At 36.7% G+C, this 17,594-nt stretch overlaps 1 protein-coding gene across 1 annotated transcript in view; it reads right to left on the bottom strand.

Annotated features, from left to right (window-relative positions):
- LOC139990465 (uncharacterized) overlaps positions 1-15,296 on the bottom strand; it is an 81,260-nt gene extending 65,964 nt beyond the window's left edge. Inside the window, exon 1 of the mRNA XM_072009764.1 lies at positions 15,054-15,296. The gene's annotated coding sequence lies outside the window, so the exon portion shown is untranslated. The remainder of the gene's footprint in view (positions 1-15,053) is intronic.
- Between the last annotated feature and the right edge of the window lie 2,298 nt (positions 15,297-17,594).

Here is a 17,594-nt window from a genome sequence, read left to right as displayed (position 1 = left end):
AATATCAAAAGCGTCAGATCAACATTAGGAACTGCTAGAAACTGATTTATCCTGAGACGTTTAAGTATCTCAAAGCTTCCTTATCCTGTCAGTGTGTGTGTGTGCACATTCGCTATGGCAAGAAAGCAATAAAACCAGCGACACACGACGTGAAAGTTCTGAAATAATCCCAAAACGACCCAACTTAATTTTAATTTCCAAGATATTCCTTAGTGTTGAAGTGGTCGCCATTTCTAAGAAAACTCTACATCTGGTCTTTTAGTTTTCTCAAGCACTGAAGCCATCGACAGCGCATAGACAAAAGACTGCGTCGAAGGTAAACCATATTCGGTACACATGAAATGTTGGCTTCAGGGTTTTTCAGTCTTAGGGTAACACTGCTAGCGTGCGGATCTGGACCAGCTCATATTGTATTCCACACTTTGTACTACATATATATTTTCTATCTTACAATTTATCCACGCGTTTCTTTGTATCCAAATACATCCAATAACCTTAACACTTAGGAGCAGAGATTTCACGCAGATTATTCCAAGAGGCTTTTTTCTTGTCACACGTTTCACATCAGACGCATTTCGAGTCAATTATTTTCATTTCATTACGTTCAATTTTCATTTCACAATGATATTTATAAGAAGCGAGTATCTGGTACAGATCATCAAAGTATCTGGACAGTCGATTATTCGTTATATCAACCAGCGACAATATTTATAGAATAAACTCAACGTTTCGCATTCATGCTACAAATATATGTAACTTTCATCTAACGATAAATCTATGTTTCCACTATGTAATTTACCGCTTCTACATACACAGTGTTCACGCTATTAGTTTGCAGCGTTGTTCTCGTAAGCGATAAATTACGAGGGAAAAATGAAAGAGGAAAATTGGCGAATGCTTCAAAAGTAGACTACATGTTCACCGTAATATCTTCTTCGCGAGTACAAAGATGCAGGTGCATTTTGCAGTTGCGCAATCTTCTTTTTAATGGAAACCTTCCATTTTTTCTTTTTTGTATATATCAAATCTTTTCGTCGGTTTACGGAAAAAAGTATCAGAATAACATGGTCGAAAACTAATTAGTTTACAGGATATTCGAATTCTAACTTTGTAGAATATCATATGAAAAACAAGGAGAGACATAACGCACTACCCCTGTATTTATATTTTTGCTCTGTTTTGTATATGATAAATTCTACAAACTCTGCAATACGATATGTTCTACTGCAAAATGCACATGCATTTCTGCACATAGGAAAAGAGTATTATCGCGAATATACAGCTCAGTTCGAAGCATTCGTATTTTTTCCTCTTTCACTTTTCCCTCGAACCTATCGTTCACGAGAGAAACGTTGAGAACTAACAGCGTGAACGTCGTGTGCATTTTCGAAGTGCTTCGGAATTCCACCAACGTAATCATAAAATTTCGTAGAAATGAACTTTAGAAAAATGTCGTACAACAGCGTTCGGTGTTCAAATACTTCATCGTCGTATTTTATCGAACATTTTCTATAGTCTATCGTTCGCTATCTATCGTTGCTTATGGTTCGATAGACACCTAGAGGACTTCCCCGGGTGGAAACACGGAAGCAACGATAAGTTGTTACGATAAGATAAAGTTAAAATATCCTCTGAACTAATCAGATTTCGAATACGTTGCTCTAATACTTTTTTGCGCAGAACAAAGAGAGGATTCGATGTATGCACAAAAGCAGAACTGCAAAGTGCGCACGTATTTTTGCACTTGCGAAAAAATATTATCGTAAATACGTGGCTCACTTTGAGCAATTCGTCCTTTTTCTCTTTCATGTTTTCCTCATATTTATTGTTTACGAGGAAAAAACGCTGGCACCTGATAACGTAAACACCCCGTATATCTTCCAATTGCTTGCAAATTCTACCAATAACCGCCCGTCAATGTTAATATATTTCGCGTTGTTTGCCTTAAGCTCGCGTAATACTACGTTTCGTTCTCCTTCGTCTCGGCTATTTTCTTTTCATTAGCTACAAGTCTCTCATAAAAGACTGAAATACTCGATAATATTGGCATACTAAATTTCAAACTCTTCAGTTTAGTACCATTCTAATTTTTCTAATAATTATCCTTACGTTTCACGCTATTTTATATCAGTTGAATATTTATTCCTCCAATGTAATTTCTTATTAATACATTTATTTCTTTCTATTTACGGATATATCATAGTATATCACTTTGTTCTCATATACCACGCAGGTATTTCTTTACAAATATATTATAGTACGTACTATAAATTGTCATATCTCGTAGTTTCTACAAAAACTTCATACAACACACAAAACACATTCGTAAAAATGACAAGCGTTCAAAAACTTCTGTCGCTATATTTCGTCTCTGTACCTCGTCCAACATTTTGTTACATCGTTCGCGTATCGTTCGCTATCCATCGTTGCTTATGGTTCGACAAGCAGCTAGGGGATTTTCTCGAACGAGAATGGAAGCAATGACAAGTTGTTGGATTCCGATCGGCGAATTAACGAGGCTCGGAATCACGTTCCGTGCACCGTCCAGGGATTATCAAATAGAGGCTGGCATGTTTGACAAGTAGCGTTTTAATTTAACGTTGATTAGTGGATCGCTGCTAGGGATTATGGTCCGGCTACACAGACTAAACAGTTACATCGCGCAGCAACGAGCTCTGACGTATTGTACGTATCCACTCGTGGTAAAGCTAGCTGCGTACTTGCTTTGCCCTGCGTCCTTGCTAATTGCGTTCATCGGCCGGTTGCAACACGATGCACCAGGATTACTAGCGATACATGCCACCGATAAAACGGACCAACGCGTGCGCCAGCGTGAGCATGAGCGCGGCCATCGCCGCGACTAAACGTTATCGCGATCTACTTCCTCAAGCGAAACCAATTAAATGAAAGTTTCAGTCGCGAAACGTCGAGCCACGTCGATGATTAGTTGCGTCTAGACCGAGCATTTCTACGCCAATTCGTGCTATCGGCAATAGAAATTGAACAAGTAGAATCTCGGTAGGAAATTAATTGTTTCGTCTGTTAATCTTAACTTTGCTTCGTGTCACATATTTCATGTGGTATCCTATAAAAATGTTCACCACTATAATGCTATATATGCTATAAACAAGATATTACGAACGTGTTTTTACACTGCACGCTTGAATAATACGAAATCGTCATCGATATATTAGACGTAATATTGGCCGTTCGGAAGGTTCGTTCCGATTTTTAAGGAATTTAACAAAATAATAAAATTGCAAGCAAATCGCGCTGAAAAACGTTACTGGAAGTATCTATAAATATGCTGATTGATTTTTAATAAAATGTTATACTTGTTACATACTGTTCGGAAAGTTCATTCGGATCTTTAAGGAATTTGGTCGATATAAAAATTCATATTGAAAAGTTTGAGAGATTCTGAAAGGATGGAATGTGCAAACTGCGTGAAAGACGGAGAAAGGCTGTGGAACAAAATGGCATCTACATAATTCAATAAATGATCGAATCGAAATGTAAATCGGAATGAACTTTCCGAGCGATCTTTCCCATTTTTTCAGTCGTTTCAAAAATACGCAAGAACTCAGGCTGTACATTCGTTCAAAATAATCTTCAGCTTGTCAGTGTCGTCATATCGTCCTCAAAGTGTTAAGTATTGTAGAAAGCATTATTTTTAGACATTTTATATATATCTTTTTCGTATACGATGCATCGTGTGCAACATTGCTCTTTCAAATTCCCCATAAACGCATCAAAATCTGCAGTCCGATTATGATTAAGTTTCGAACGAGATCAAACAATTAGAAACCAATGCGTCCACTATTTTTCATTAAATAACACAGTGATACCGGAATCATAGTCAGCGAATGTTTATGCAAATTATTTCTCTTTTATGAAGACGGCTAAATATTATAACAAATACCACGCTATTCTCTAGCCACTGTATCTATTTTATTTTCATCGTACCATTTTTCGTATCCGATGCATCGTGTGCAACATTGCTCTTTCAAATTCCCCATAAACGCATCAAAATCTGCAGTCCGATTATGATTAAGTTTCGAACGAGATCAAACAATTAGAAGCCAATGTGTCCACTATTTTTCATTAAATAACACAGTGATACCGGAATCATAGTCAGCAAACGTTTATGCAAGTTATTTCTCTTTTATGAAGGCGGCTAAATATTTTAACAAATACCACGCTATTTTATTTTCATCGTACTATTTCAATAATAATTATCTATACATGTAAATATTATATAATTGTAATTAAAAGTACAATCAGAGACTGATTTTTCTAGTGTTAGTTCCGACTGCTGATTGACGCAGCAAATTGAAAAAAGTAAAACCCGCAGAACCACGAATACGTCGTCTAATCATCCTGTAAGTTTAAAACCTAAAAAGAAAAAAACTAAATAAATAACGAGAGAAACGAGTTTAGATCGAGGAATCTGCATACTGCGCACGAATCTTAGATATCTTCGTATCACAATCGATCACCCTTCTACCATTATATGTTATCAACTGATTCAAAATTTAGAATTCGACTCTTATGGCTGTTCGATATGGACGATGGACAAGAAAGATCGATCCTATTCAATTCGATATCTATTTCAGCATATTGTTGTAATAGAAACGGTATCGCGTGGTTCGATAGCTCTTCATCGGCGCGGTGAATATAACAGAGTTTACCTCTGTGCAAGATAAATCGATGACAAAGCATACCTCTTTGACGAGTAATGGGGCGACTAAGATGTAGATGATATGAAAACAGTCAAAACACAGAATTTTTCATAATCATCGATGCGTTCTACAACGCAGCACTCGTCGGGAGTTCGACGAATATTACATTTTTTTTACAGCTTCGTTAACGACTTTTTTTTATCGTTTTAGTAATATTGTAAAAATCGATTGGATCTTTTAATTACCGAACTCAGTCAATTTCTCGATTTTAATATAAAAGATGAATAATATCGCTACGTTTACAAACTCTTGATTACTGCCTGCGGGTTCTTCGTAAAACCGATATAAAATGCGAGAAAATCTGCAATTTGAACTTTTTACCACAGCGTTCGCCCTAAATTCGGCTTTGTCCGATTTCATTATTTCGCGAAATAGCTTTTTTATGGATAACTGTAAATAAAATTCGAATAAAAAGAAAGAGAAATGTATACGGAAGTAATACACACGCGTGTTTATGTATCCAGAGAATGGAAATATAAAAGAAACTTTATGTTATTGCAATTCGCATAGAGGATTCGCGAAATTAATTATTAAATTAATTCCATTCACAATATTTTTCATTTTCAACAGTGCGTTCGCCTTTTATCTTGTTTGGAAACAACATACTGTTTGTAAAATGTAATCTCTGGCAATTTTACACCACTATACTGGTTAACATCGATAAATATAGGTCACAAGTATGTTGATAAATACCAAGAGAAAACTAATCGAGTCGCATCGTCAATGCATGTTTTACGAGATCAGATCAAATTTCATATACTTTATGCATTTTTCACGCAAAAATATACAGAATACACATAGTATGCAAAACTATATGAAATATTCAAAGTGCTTGCGATAATCGCACTGCCGATTTTCATGCAGTGTCATATTTTTATTAAAAATGCCAGTGAGAAAAGGAAACATATATAGAAATTTGTTTCGTCTATTAAGAATTGCAAAAAGTATCCAACTCTAACGTTTAACGTATAATATTTTATATATTTTTGCATACTGCACGAAGAGTCTATGGAAAAATGAGGGGAACTTTGGTCAAAATTTGACATTTCTCACAAAACGAAAATTTATCTTTCGACATATAATGCCACAACCACATACTGTCTCACATATCAAAATAAAACATTTTATTCCCCATTTTTCTATTTATTTTATTCTGCTTCATGTCCAACTTTCGCGAGACCCGAAACATTCCTTTTTCTCGCACTCTTCTTTTTTAACATTCCCATTTTTCCCCATAATACACTTCAATATCTTACAACTACTGTAAAACTGGAAAAATTTTCATTCTACTTAACGCGACGTAGCGAGTGATAAAGAGCGCGCACAAGAGCAGACGAAAAAAATGTTAAACTCAAACTTCGTTAAAACTGACATTCCCCGTGGACTTTTCATATGCAATCTGCGGACTCTGCGCCTTCAAATTCATTATAAATGCAAAAAGTCCGCAGTCCGATGATTATATTTGGTACATGAAAAAATCCTGCATTTAGGTTCTCCAGTTAGTTTCTTTCTACGCGTATACCTATTCATAAAAATATAACATTACGTTGCATAAACGGTAGTCTAGTCTTGATATTCCACTTTACCCTACTTATTTTTATGGTTTATTACTGAAGCAGGGAAAAGCCATCAAAAGTAAAAGACATAAACATGGACGTAAATTGATCGTTGAAAATACATGGCAATCGTTTATATCAATTCACTACTCGTAACTCGATGTTAAATTCACCACACGCTGGACAAGAAAAACGAAATCGACGACGGAATACTGTAAACGCCGGCGTCGATAAAATAAAGCTACAAATATTTACCGATTGCTTTGAAAAGGGCAAGGATCGTCGTAAAATATACCATTGCTTTTATCCGATATCCCGACGTCGTTCTTTGTATGGAAAAAAGGACTGAAGGCTTTAAAAGCACAAATCAAAAGCATTTCACTGTTGGAAAGGATCCGTTGTGTACCGTAAATCGCGTTACGGCCAATCGATGAGGAACGAAAGAAGAAGAATAGAAGAAATTTTTGAAACGAATGTTTTCACGTCTGAATTCCCATTCTCTTTGAATATTTCCGATACAACGCGAAACGAAGATATTACGTTCGCTGATAGAAAACGTTTCTCTTATCGCTATCGTTTTAAGATTTTCGTGTCAAAATGTTTATATTCCTGCATACGTGATATTTCAGAAAGTTGGAATTTCAACAGCATATAGCATTCAACAGGCCAAGCAAAAAGCCTTAAAAAACCTGAGTACAAATATGATAAATATGCAAAAAACGCATATGATATTTAAGCAAAATGTGTCAGTGATATGTTTAATATAAATTTAATATTTTCTACGGGAAGATATTTAGTCATAAATATTAACAATATTTTTGCAATGGTTCTGGTATGTTACAGTTTACAATAGACTATAAACAACTGTTTCACATTTGCAGTTATTAACGTATGCAAAATATGTTCGTCTGTAATTTTTTGTAACAGTGTTTCTTCTTCAACGTGCAATTCACGTAAAAACGCCAAATGTGAAATGATTGTTCATAGCGGATAAATAAACCAAAAAAACGATCTCTTTCTTTCCGAATTCAAAACGCAAACTACTAAATCTTACGCTTAAGCAACATACTACTGAAGTTTGAGCCCAACTATATGAAACGCCCTGTATATTAGGTGTTTCAGAAATTTTTATTTTTCGATTTCTCAGTCGAAAGTAACGAGAGAAAAGAAAGTGCTACGTCTTCTTTCTCGTAACAGCTACTTATATCGTAATAGAACGTTATTGCGTTCGCACGCTCGCCTTCCAACAATTCGCTTGAAATTTCTTTACATGCAAGCGCTTAAATTCTAACTTAAGGCGACCGAAACTTTTTTCGTGGCAACTGCGTGGAATCTACCAGCGGGTTTCATACAACGAACATCAATTGAAACCGTCGAAGCAATTTAGTCGAACGACTCTACTTTGTCAATGAGTTACGGTCGGTTGACTATTAGTCGTCACGTGGTGATACTACTGCAAGTAGATGAGCTGCATATGCAATCAGACCCCAGATGTTTACTCGGTTCGCAAGCCACCCGCTCCGCTTTCCTTTCCTCAATTTCTGCGTTACACGCTTGCAGGACGATTCAGAAAGTGCATTGAAATTCAAATCGGCGTTTTCAATTCGCCTAATATTCTGTACGAATTAATTCATCGCAGTATTTTTAGCGTAAATCGACTTTCTTCCAGTTTCCTTGGAACTTTGATGGTACGTTATTTGGTTGTGATTTAATTTTTAAATAACCCAGTCTTAGCGGAATGGAAATATTCGTCTAAGAAGTTGAAAGTTTTAACACGTAATCCCCAAAGTAAGCTGTTTCGCAAAGACCACTTTTTGATTAAATACAAAAACCGTTTTTACGAAGGTGTTAAAAAAACTAATATGTTGCGTAGAACGGCTAGAAGAATCTTTCGTCTCGTCGTTTTCGAGTAGAATGTAACGTGAAATATCGCTTCTTGGCATTAACAGCGAAGCAGCTCAAAAGTGTAACTTTCAGAGAAGAGGTTTTCCAAAACTTACGAAGAAATCTTCGCGAGTCGTTTCAACTACGTTATAAGGCTAACTTAATACAAGATATGCCACTAATTGCGAAAGTAACATAATCTTTCATTTGTACTGTCGCAAAACAACCGAAATTGAGTCAAAGTTGCAAGACTAAGATGAGATTTACAGCAACATAAGTAACAATCTTGACCTTCCGCAAGAGCTGATGGAATTATAAATATGTCGCTATACACGATAAAAATAGGAACATAATGAATGACCTTCTATTCAATAAAAGGAAATTCGAAATTTTATTTGACCCAACATACCGTATGTTATAATGTGAAGTTGCTGTTATGCTCGCGCGTAGAAAGTACAGACAGAAATCTTTTCCTGGATAGAGAATCTCAGACAAGGATATGTCTTTCGAGTCTCGATGTGTTTTACTTCTGAGGAATATCGTCGCGTTACGAATACCTTGAGGGACAACGTTGCGTCGACACAACATTTCCTTTGCAATTTTTCTCCAACGATCTACATGATGAAGATCTGTTGCTTAAAGGTTACAAAAGAAAGGTACAAGGACTTCGTTTAACACTTTGACTGCCACATTGGTCTAATATAACCGACCACGGTTTCTCCTATGACACCATGGTGCTCATTGGTGACCGGAACGCTTGAACTTCGTACAATTGTAAAAATTGAATGAAAATTGACAGTTAGGGCATTTTGAATATAACCGATAAACAGAAGATACTTTGAAATAAAAAGTGCCCCGTTGAATTAAACATTTTTATCAGAACATCAATAAAAAAAATGAGAATAAATCTTGCATCTAACGGTGCACTGTGTTTGTATCCATATCTTTAAGGGGTAATCTACGAATATTATTATAAACACACCTTAAAAAATGATTGTAAATGCTGCTTTATAATCATATAATTGAAGTTAGAAGTGTGAACATACCTTACTATTATATATAGAATGAGCAAATACTGTTTACTAACATCTTCTACACGTTTCAACAAAATACTCTGCACGTTTTGCTTACGAGGAAATAACGAATACGAATGCTTTGTTGAAATAAACAAAGCCTTGTTATAATATGTCGCTATCGACTGTTACCAAGGTGCCACGGTGGTCACCGGTGACCACCAATAAGATAAACGGTCCATTGGGGATGAATGTTGTTTTACATCTGTAGGATCTTACTACAATTAGTTTATTTAAAATGGATTAAACAAGTGTTGGTTAAACAGGAAACGATGGTTGTTTAACGTGAACTAAATACAATAACGTACTATAATTAAGACAACTAAATAGTTAATTTGCAACTCTCGTCATCACGGTTCCAATGCTCTCTCGACAACGCAATTCGCACTCCCTGACTTCTCGATTCACACTCTCTGACTTCTCAACTAACACTGACTGTTAATTCGTCCTTCTCCCTTAGCCCCGCCACGCACGTGTTCCGCAACCGCTCGTGACCAGGGTCACGCAGGCCTTTTCTGCGTAACTATTCGATCGAAGGATCGACGATACGTTGTTGGGCCTGTTGGCACTTTAGCTTTCTCGCGACATTGTTTATAGTTCGCCCGATATTTCTTAGGCTTCTCGTACACGATACTACACATCATCAATTTATTATTATTTTGCCATTATATGCTTTGAATAATAAAAATACTTCCACGGCATCCTGAGCGAAACATATGATTTCTGCGTGGCAGTTAAAGTGTTAATATATTTTTGGCATTCTTTCTTCTAAGCTCTCTTCTTCTAAGATCTCTTTTCTAGCTTCTGCACGTTCTCTACGAGATTTAATCGAATCGAAGTATTTATAACATTACGATAAATTACTCGTTTGCCCTTAATCGATCAACGCGTCAAAATTTAAATCTTTTAATTGTACTTTCTCATCAGGTTTCTTGAGAGGTGGTATAAAATAAAGAAAATTCAATTTTGTCAGTGACACGCGAAAAGTGATTTCATTGGGAACAGGATAGAGAAGTTATAGTAATGTTTACACGCCGTTGCTTCATATTCCATATGTCTTGCTTTAAAGTATTTTTTTGACCGATTTCAATCTTCCAATCTCTCTCGCTTTACTCGTTCCAACAGTGGCATTTTGAAATCTATCCGACCAAATGTTCACAGCTGTTACGACCGATGGATGAAATCACGTTTATCTTCTTTACAGCCTAGCCTGTGCAACTGATTAAATTTAATATCGAGTCTGGATTTTCCACCAAATTCAAATAATGGAAACTACGTCACACAATGTCCACTCCCGTCCAGAAGCAAACCAACATAACTGTGGCGAATCTATGTTACAGTAAGAATTTAATAGATAATAAAATTAAATATTTTCTCATTTAAACGTACGATGGAAGATCTAATCGTACAAGTATAAAAATTAACGATTTGCTTTCGACACGTTGATTCCAAGCATTCTATAAATGATTATGCAAGTGGCATTCAAATTTTCACAGACTTCATTGAGTTTTCCAGCTAATTGGTGCAAAATTTGCCTGACGAATTTTGAATAAGAAAGACTGTCGATTCCACCTTTTCAACTACAACGTAACATCATAAATTATTATTCAGAAACCAATTATTATTCAGTGCGTAGTCGCTTGTGCATATATTCTACGTATAGATAGTGTCTCAAAGCCAAAACCATCGCAGAGTTGCGGTAAAGTTAGTTTCATCGAATAACGTTCGCTGTACTCTCATGGCTGGCTGATTCAACCGATTTGAATATCATTGGAAACGTCTAGAGCTTGTTAACGATTATTAAAATAACAAACCTGTATGGAAGCTTGGTAATTAATCAACCTCGTTATTACGTGTAACGATCGCTCACGCCTTCCGGTTGAAAAGTATCGAAAATCTTAGATCAACTTAATTAAATGATAGCAAACTGTAATGATACAATCCTTATATCATTCTTAATTCATTCTTCATCTGTAAGTGGAGCAAATGACTTTTCAATATTTCCATTGTGTAAGCTAAATCGTTACTTTGCACGAACAAATAATTTTCGTCGATTAATTATTCCTTTAAAAGCCAATTATTCCTTTAGAAACCAACAGGTGTGCTAACAACTGAAAACGACAAGAAACGATGAAAATTTACATATCGATGGAAAGACCTGTTCGAGAAATATTATATATAGCCGGAGCAAAGTTTATTAATTCAGCTCGATAAATCGTCGACGTATTACGACTTTATACCGTCTTCCCTTCGATCACGTCTGTTCTTCAAATTCGTCAAAGAAATAAAAAGAATAAGAAGAAGAGGAAAAAGAAAATCCATTCTCTTTTCAATAAATTTTAGGACATGGCCAGAATTAAAGTCAGATAACTTAAGCTAGGAAAACGGCACAGGCTGTGGGGTTAAATTAGTGGCGGAGAAATTCAACGGGTGACAGTTTCTCAGATAAGGGATTCCCCGTCGGGCATACAACCGGTCATAATACGCGAAATAGGGCAAGTATGCCTGGATAAACTGATTATCTGCACACATGGTCGCCATCTTTTGTCCGCATGCTCGAAAAACGCACGCTCCTCCGATGGCTTATCGAGAAACGTGGCTTGGGAAGCTTACGTTCCCTGAAAAAAGCCTGGAAAGTAGAATTTCTGGTTACTCGATCAAGTTCCATTAACTTTCGTTACTTCTTCGATCAGATATCGCCCTCTGACAGAAGAATTTCTATTAATTACGGAAATTATTATAATATTTCTATAAAGCGAAATTAAAGTTTGTACAGTTAATCAGAAGCATCGACTTGTCATTCGAATTGGTAATAATCTTTTTATTTCTGAATTACCCACATTTTATCCGTCATTTCATTTTCATAGAAGTAGGTTGCATGATACTTCCGCATCTAAGAGGTCAATTCGATCGACTACACTTTCTACAAGATCGTTGATCTCGTATTCGATTTCAAATACGTAATTAGTATTCAACGTTTCGAAAAAGAAATCTTATTTTCATAAATTCATTTCTCAGAAGGAAACGCCAGAAATAATTGAGTATCAATTTAAAAAAATATTTATGCTTTTTTATGATTAGTTTAATTTATAGAGTCGATGAACACACGACTTACACGTTTATACTCGCAACGCAAAGTTCTGAAACGAAATAAGCTAGTGAAATGATGAACGAGGTAGCTGTCAAAACAATTAACAAATAACAGCTATTATTATATCGTTAAAGCACTCTTTTTTCAGTGCGTTCACGTATACGTATACGTTAACAGCAGTCAAGGGGTTAACGATGGAATTATACTATTGCGAAAAGAATTTCTCTCTACAAAGCTGAAAAGATTCTAAGTCAAAAATCGTAGGTCGCAGCTTGCGGATGAAATGTACGATTGAAATTTTATCAAGCTTCTTGATCTTGATGTGCTTTTAGATCGATCGGCTGCCACTAAATAGAAACTCCACGTAACATTTCATCGAGATAAACCGTAACAGTGGCACTTCTTTCTCACGACTCGAGTTGCTCTTACGAGCAAATAAGAAATAAAGAAGAAAACAGAGATAATGCAGCTTTTAGCCTCTATGCCTTTGATGGATAGCGTACTATTTGTCACGTCGCAATGTTTCCGCGTTGCATTTCGACAGAATTGCAGGAAGATCGATTGGAATAGTAAATGTATCAGGTGACAATACGCAAAGCCGAATTCTTCAGAGGATTTCGTACTATCTCAGCGGATATAAAGGGCGAGTCTGAGAAAATGTACATCGACTTTACGTCAGTAGTTCTCGCTATTCTTATAGACGTGCAACAGGTTCAATGCATTTCTCTCTTCGCACTCAGCTTTTTCTACGTTTTGTCGATACTGGATTTTATTTAAAAACGACACATTTCTCTTCGATCGGATAGTTCGATGTCATTCGAATCGTAGAGATGGGGAAAAATGGATAAACAAAAATTCGATGGGTGAAAAACGTGTTTCAACGTGAATTAGGTTGGGAGAATCCTTTTTAATTCTTTTCACCGCCGTATGCTATACAATCTCGTGCTCGCTTGACTTTTTCCTTCAGCCATATCGCACTTACGGAATCCGAGTATTTCAATGGAAACGCTTCCCCTAATCCGACCGTACTTAACCTACGCCCATTTCGCAATAAATGTTTCACGCGAGAAAGGGAATTTTATTGAAATCCAAAAGAATCCTGCTTTTGTCACGAATACTAAAAGTGAATAAAAACGAGATGGCAACTAAAGATAGACGACGACGATGACGACGTTTCATTTGGGCGAACCGCCCAATCTCTTTCAAACTGTCGTGCCAGTTCGGATATACTTTAAAGACTGAAGTGGCGTTAATTTTAGATCGGGAAAACTTCCGTGAAATATCCGACTTGACAAGGTCCGCTAGCCAGCCCTGTTATCGTTGGAACATTCGTTAGTAACGATATCGACGGTTTCCTCCTACTTCTCTTAATCTCGATTTACTCCTGCAATTTATTGTTTAATTGAACGAAAAGCTGGCGCGCTTCGTTAAACTGGCTCTATCCATCCGCTAATCGATCGCATTTCTCCCGATTCTTCGTACTATTTTTAATTTATCGGTTGCACGGTTTTAGATTCGCAAAATAACGAGCTCCCACTCGAAAATAACCGTCGTTATTTCTCCACCGTTTCTTATTACACGCGGAAGAACGTAGCCTATTATTAGCAGAGGCTCGAGTCGTATAGTTTGAATCTTAGGTTAAAAAAAAGCTGTCTTAAAAAAAGATTCATTAAAGCGTTTTTTATATTACACGTGAGTGAAACGCGCTCACCCTCGGATCTTCTCGCTCAATTTCGCCGCTTGCCCCTTCTTAACCCTGCGAGGTCGCGGTCCTAAAAATTCCGTGCTGCCGATCGTTGGAAACGACGCGACACGACGCGACCTGACGAAATCGATGAAACGAAAGATCCACGAAGTTACGCCGCCCCCGCGAGGACAAAATTTTCGCTTCCCTCCTGATCTTTCGTGAACGGATCTGTCGATCGACCGTCCATCTCGTTTTTCTAAGAGCATATACGTGTCGATACATTGGCCATATTTATTCATGGCGTGACAAGCGGCCAGTGGTGATTCAGAAATTCACACAAACCGACCTACGTATATACGTTTATCGCTGATGGTACGCAAAAAAGGGAATGGAAAAAAAATTTACACGGTCACGCTTACTTCCACAAATGTTTATCGCGAGCTTTCTTTACCGTCTCGCCCCTCGAATCTTAAATAGTTCGAACGCACGGCACGCAATCCGTTTCAGCGCTAGAATTTATAAGGGCAACTATGACCTTTGGAGAGAAAAAAAAAAAAAAAACAGAGGACAAAGACGGTATAAATTTTCTGAAAGCGTTCATGAATCGCTGCGTCATTTCATTCTAGTTGATCGATTTGCAATTACAATATATGTAAATTTTGTATAAATTAATGGCGAATTGGCAACTGGAAGCAACAAATTTATCATTTAAATATCAACAGCTCGTATCAACGGCTAAAGTTCTCCTGTTAATCCGAATCCTTTGAAGCTATCTCATGATCCAAAGATTTAACAAAATAACTCTACAAATTTTTCTTATCATTACACATCTATCTTTCTTAAAACTAATTTAATCGCGTCGCAATATTTTACTATACGTTTTTATCTTCACAAAGAATGAAATTATTTTACTTCCAGTTCATTTTCTAACTACGATACATACTGTTAAAAATTAAGCAAAAGTCGGGATACTTTTGAGCGATAGCAACATTACAATGATGATTGCGCAAGTGCACTCACCCTCTACAGCATGATGTTTTGTGAATGTCGAGCTAGTAGTGTCGAGACGATACGTCGATAAAAACAATCCAACGGAAGAGGATCACTCTGTACATTGCACTATGCACTTCACTGTAATAAGGTTACGTCGTACTTGTTACGAAGATTATCCACGCGGTACTTATTCCCTTATATAAGTGATTCATTAAAGCAACATGTCACTTTCGTCTTATCGATTCGAACGTCGAAGCAAGACTGCCATTCCGACACGTGCGATAAGTCAAAATCGTCAAGGGTACGACTAATAAACGTTCGTGGTGTATTGTTGATCCAACATAACGTTCTAAACAGCATAAGCAAACTGGTGTTTATTATGATTGAGCATTTTTTTGCTTCTACTTGGTCGTACAATTCACAAAAGCATTTGATGAATGTTTACGACAGAAAAGTCGAACGTGTTATATTATGAGCGTTATATATTAGGTCGATGGATGTGAGATATTACTTTATTTTATATATTCATATTATATAATAATTTTAAATATTATATTAGAACTTTTATGCGAGTTTAAATTTGTTGCACCAGTATCACTCGTTAAATTTTATCGTATTGTTGAGTATCAACCTCATTAAAGAAGAAGACGTTTACTATGAATGACGTGTATTGAACGTGTATGTGATTGATAATGAAGGTACAAAAATCTCATTATTGATCATCAAGGATAGTCAGAGTACGGCTGAGTGTTTTTCGAGAAAATGTCGAAAATCTAGAATAAAGCGTCAAAGCCCTTTTCGAGAAATTCGACTTTGAGAATTCATCGAAAATGTATCGGTAGAAGTATCGAGCAAACGTGTAAAAACCCCACTTACTTGGAAACAGAGTCGATCGAAAGAATTTATTTGAAAGAACTCATTTTTTAAAAATCTTATTTTGCCCTGTAACGCAAAATAACATCTTGCTGAGGGTCTACTCGTATTCAGTTAGAAATTTGTCAAGTTTACGCGTCTTTCACAAATTTCTATAGCTAATTTTCTCGAAGATATTTATATACCCGATTTTCTCAGTAACAAAGCATCGTACGAAGAAACTGTATTTTATAGAATCACTGTCTCGCTAATTGTACATGATCACTGGGACACTCTGTATATTTATGACAGTGCTACCTCGTTGTAATACTAATTAATAAATATATATACTAATTAATAAATAATAAATAATAAAATGTTTTATACACGAGACAATTTCCATGCGACAAAAATTTTCGTACGATACGTTCAAACAAATTTTCTACAAGTATTCAAATACCTTCACGAGTCACTGTATATCGTGGGTAACCATAGAGATTGTCTATCCTAAATTTCAGTTATTTCCACCTGAGATCACAAATTCGAAAGATTATCAAAAAGATGAAACTGCGATCGCAGTCACGACTGACAAAGGAGGGAAGAAGTTAATTACGTATTCACGCGGAATAGACTGAACGTGTACGGTTATGATGTTTCGTTCGTGCTTTGATTGCTCACGAAGCAGTTTGTAAAGCAGATATCAATTTCGGTATGTGCGACTATAACGAACGGAAGTCGAAATAAATTAATCAGACAACGGAATTATATCGTATTTACGCTTTCAATAATCTCAATGTCAATTGAGTGGTGGACGCGTCGAATAAAGCGACACTGGGGAACCTGTATACAGAGGATCCACGAGAAGCTGTTTATGCGCCTACTTTGATATCCAGTGAATAGAAAGGAGCAGAAGAATTAATCGAAGCCAGTTAACGAAGCTCTCGTGTGTGAATATACCTATATCATACATGCAATCTTCGGTGAATAATAGCGATCGAATAATTCACGAGCGCGTTAGCCTTCGTAAGGTTAGTTCAACTCGGTATCCCTATAGTCACTTGATATTGGAAAACTTAATCGAATTCGCAGCGATTAAACACGAGCCGATTATAAGATAACTTGTATACGAGGATATCGGGGCAAATCTATTTATTCCATGGTGGAAGAAGAAGAAAAGAAATCGTAGCCGTTCCTTTCCATAATTAGACGTTCGACTGTGATATTCACGCTATCACGAGCCTCGGATGACGATATACGAATAATTCACTGGAACAATGAGAACGATGAATGACAGCGACGAATCGATAATAGAAATGGGCGGTGAACTCCATAGGGTAGATTCATAATTGAACCACTTTATACGTTGTATTCCTTCTTTTTTTTTTTTCTTTTTTATTATTATTTTTAACTAGAGCGAAAAAACAAGCGCAGTCGTCGCAAAGCGGGTATCTCCTCGTGTGGCAACAAGAAAATGCAAAATCCTCATTAGCGTTTGGCGGGGCAAGATGAAAAGTAACGAGCGGCGGCTGCTCGGAATAAATAAGCTAAGAGAATAATCTAAAATGCGAAGAAGAATCGTCGACGAAAAGCAGCAGGTCGTTGTCGAACGCGGTTGCCCGATTCGCCTGGTTTTTCGAGGCAACAGGACTAAAGGAGGGTAGAATCGGGCAGAAAAGAGGGTGGTGGATGCTGAGTGAGAAAGGAAGCGAAAGGGAG

This window comes from Bombus fervidus, chromosome 9, assembly GCF_041682495.2.
Source record: "Bombus fervidus isolate BK054 chromosome 9, iyBomFerv1, whole genome shotgun sequence".
NCBI lineage: Eukaryota > Metazoa > Arthropoda > Insecta > Hymenoptera > Apidae > Bombus > Bombus fervidus.
This window is presented reverse-complemented; position numbering and strand designations above follow the sequence as displayed.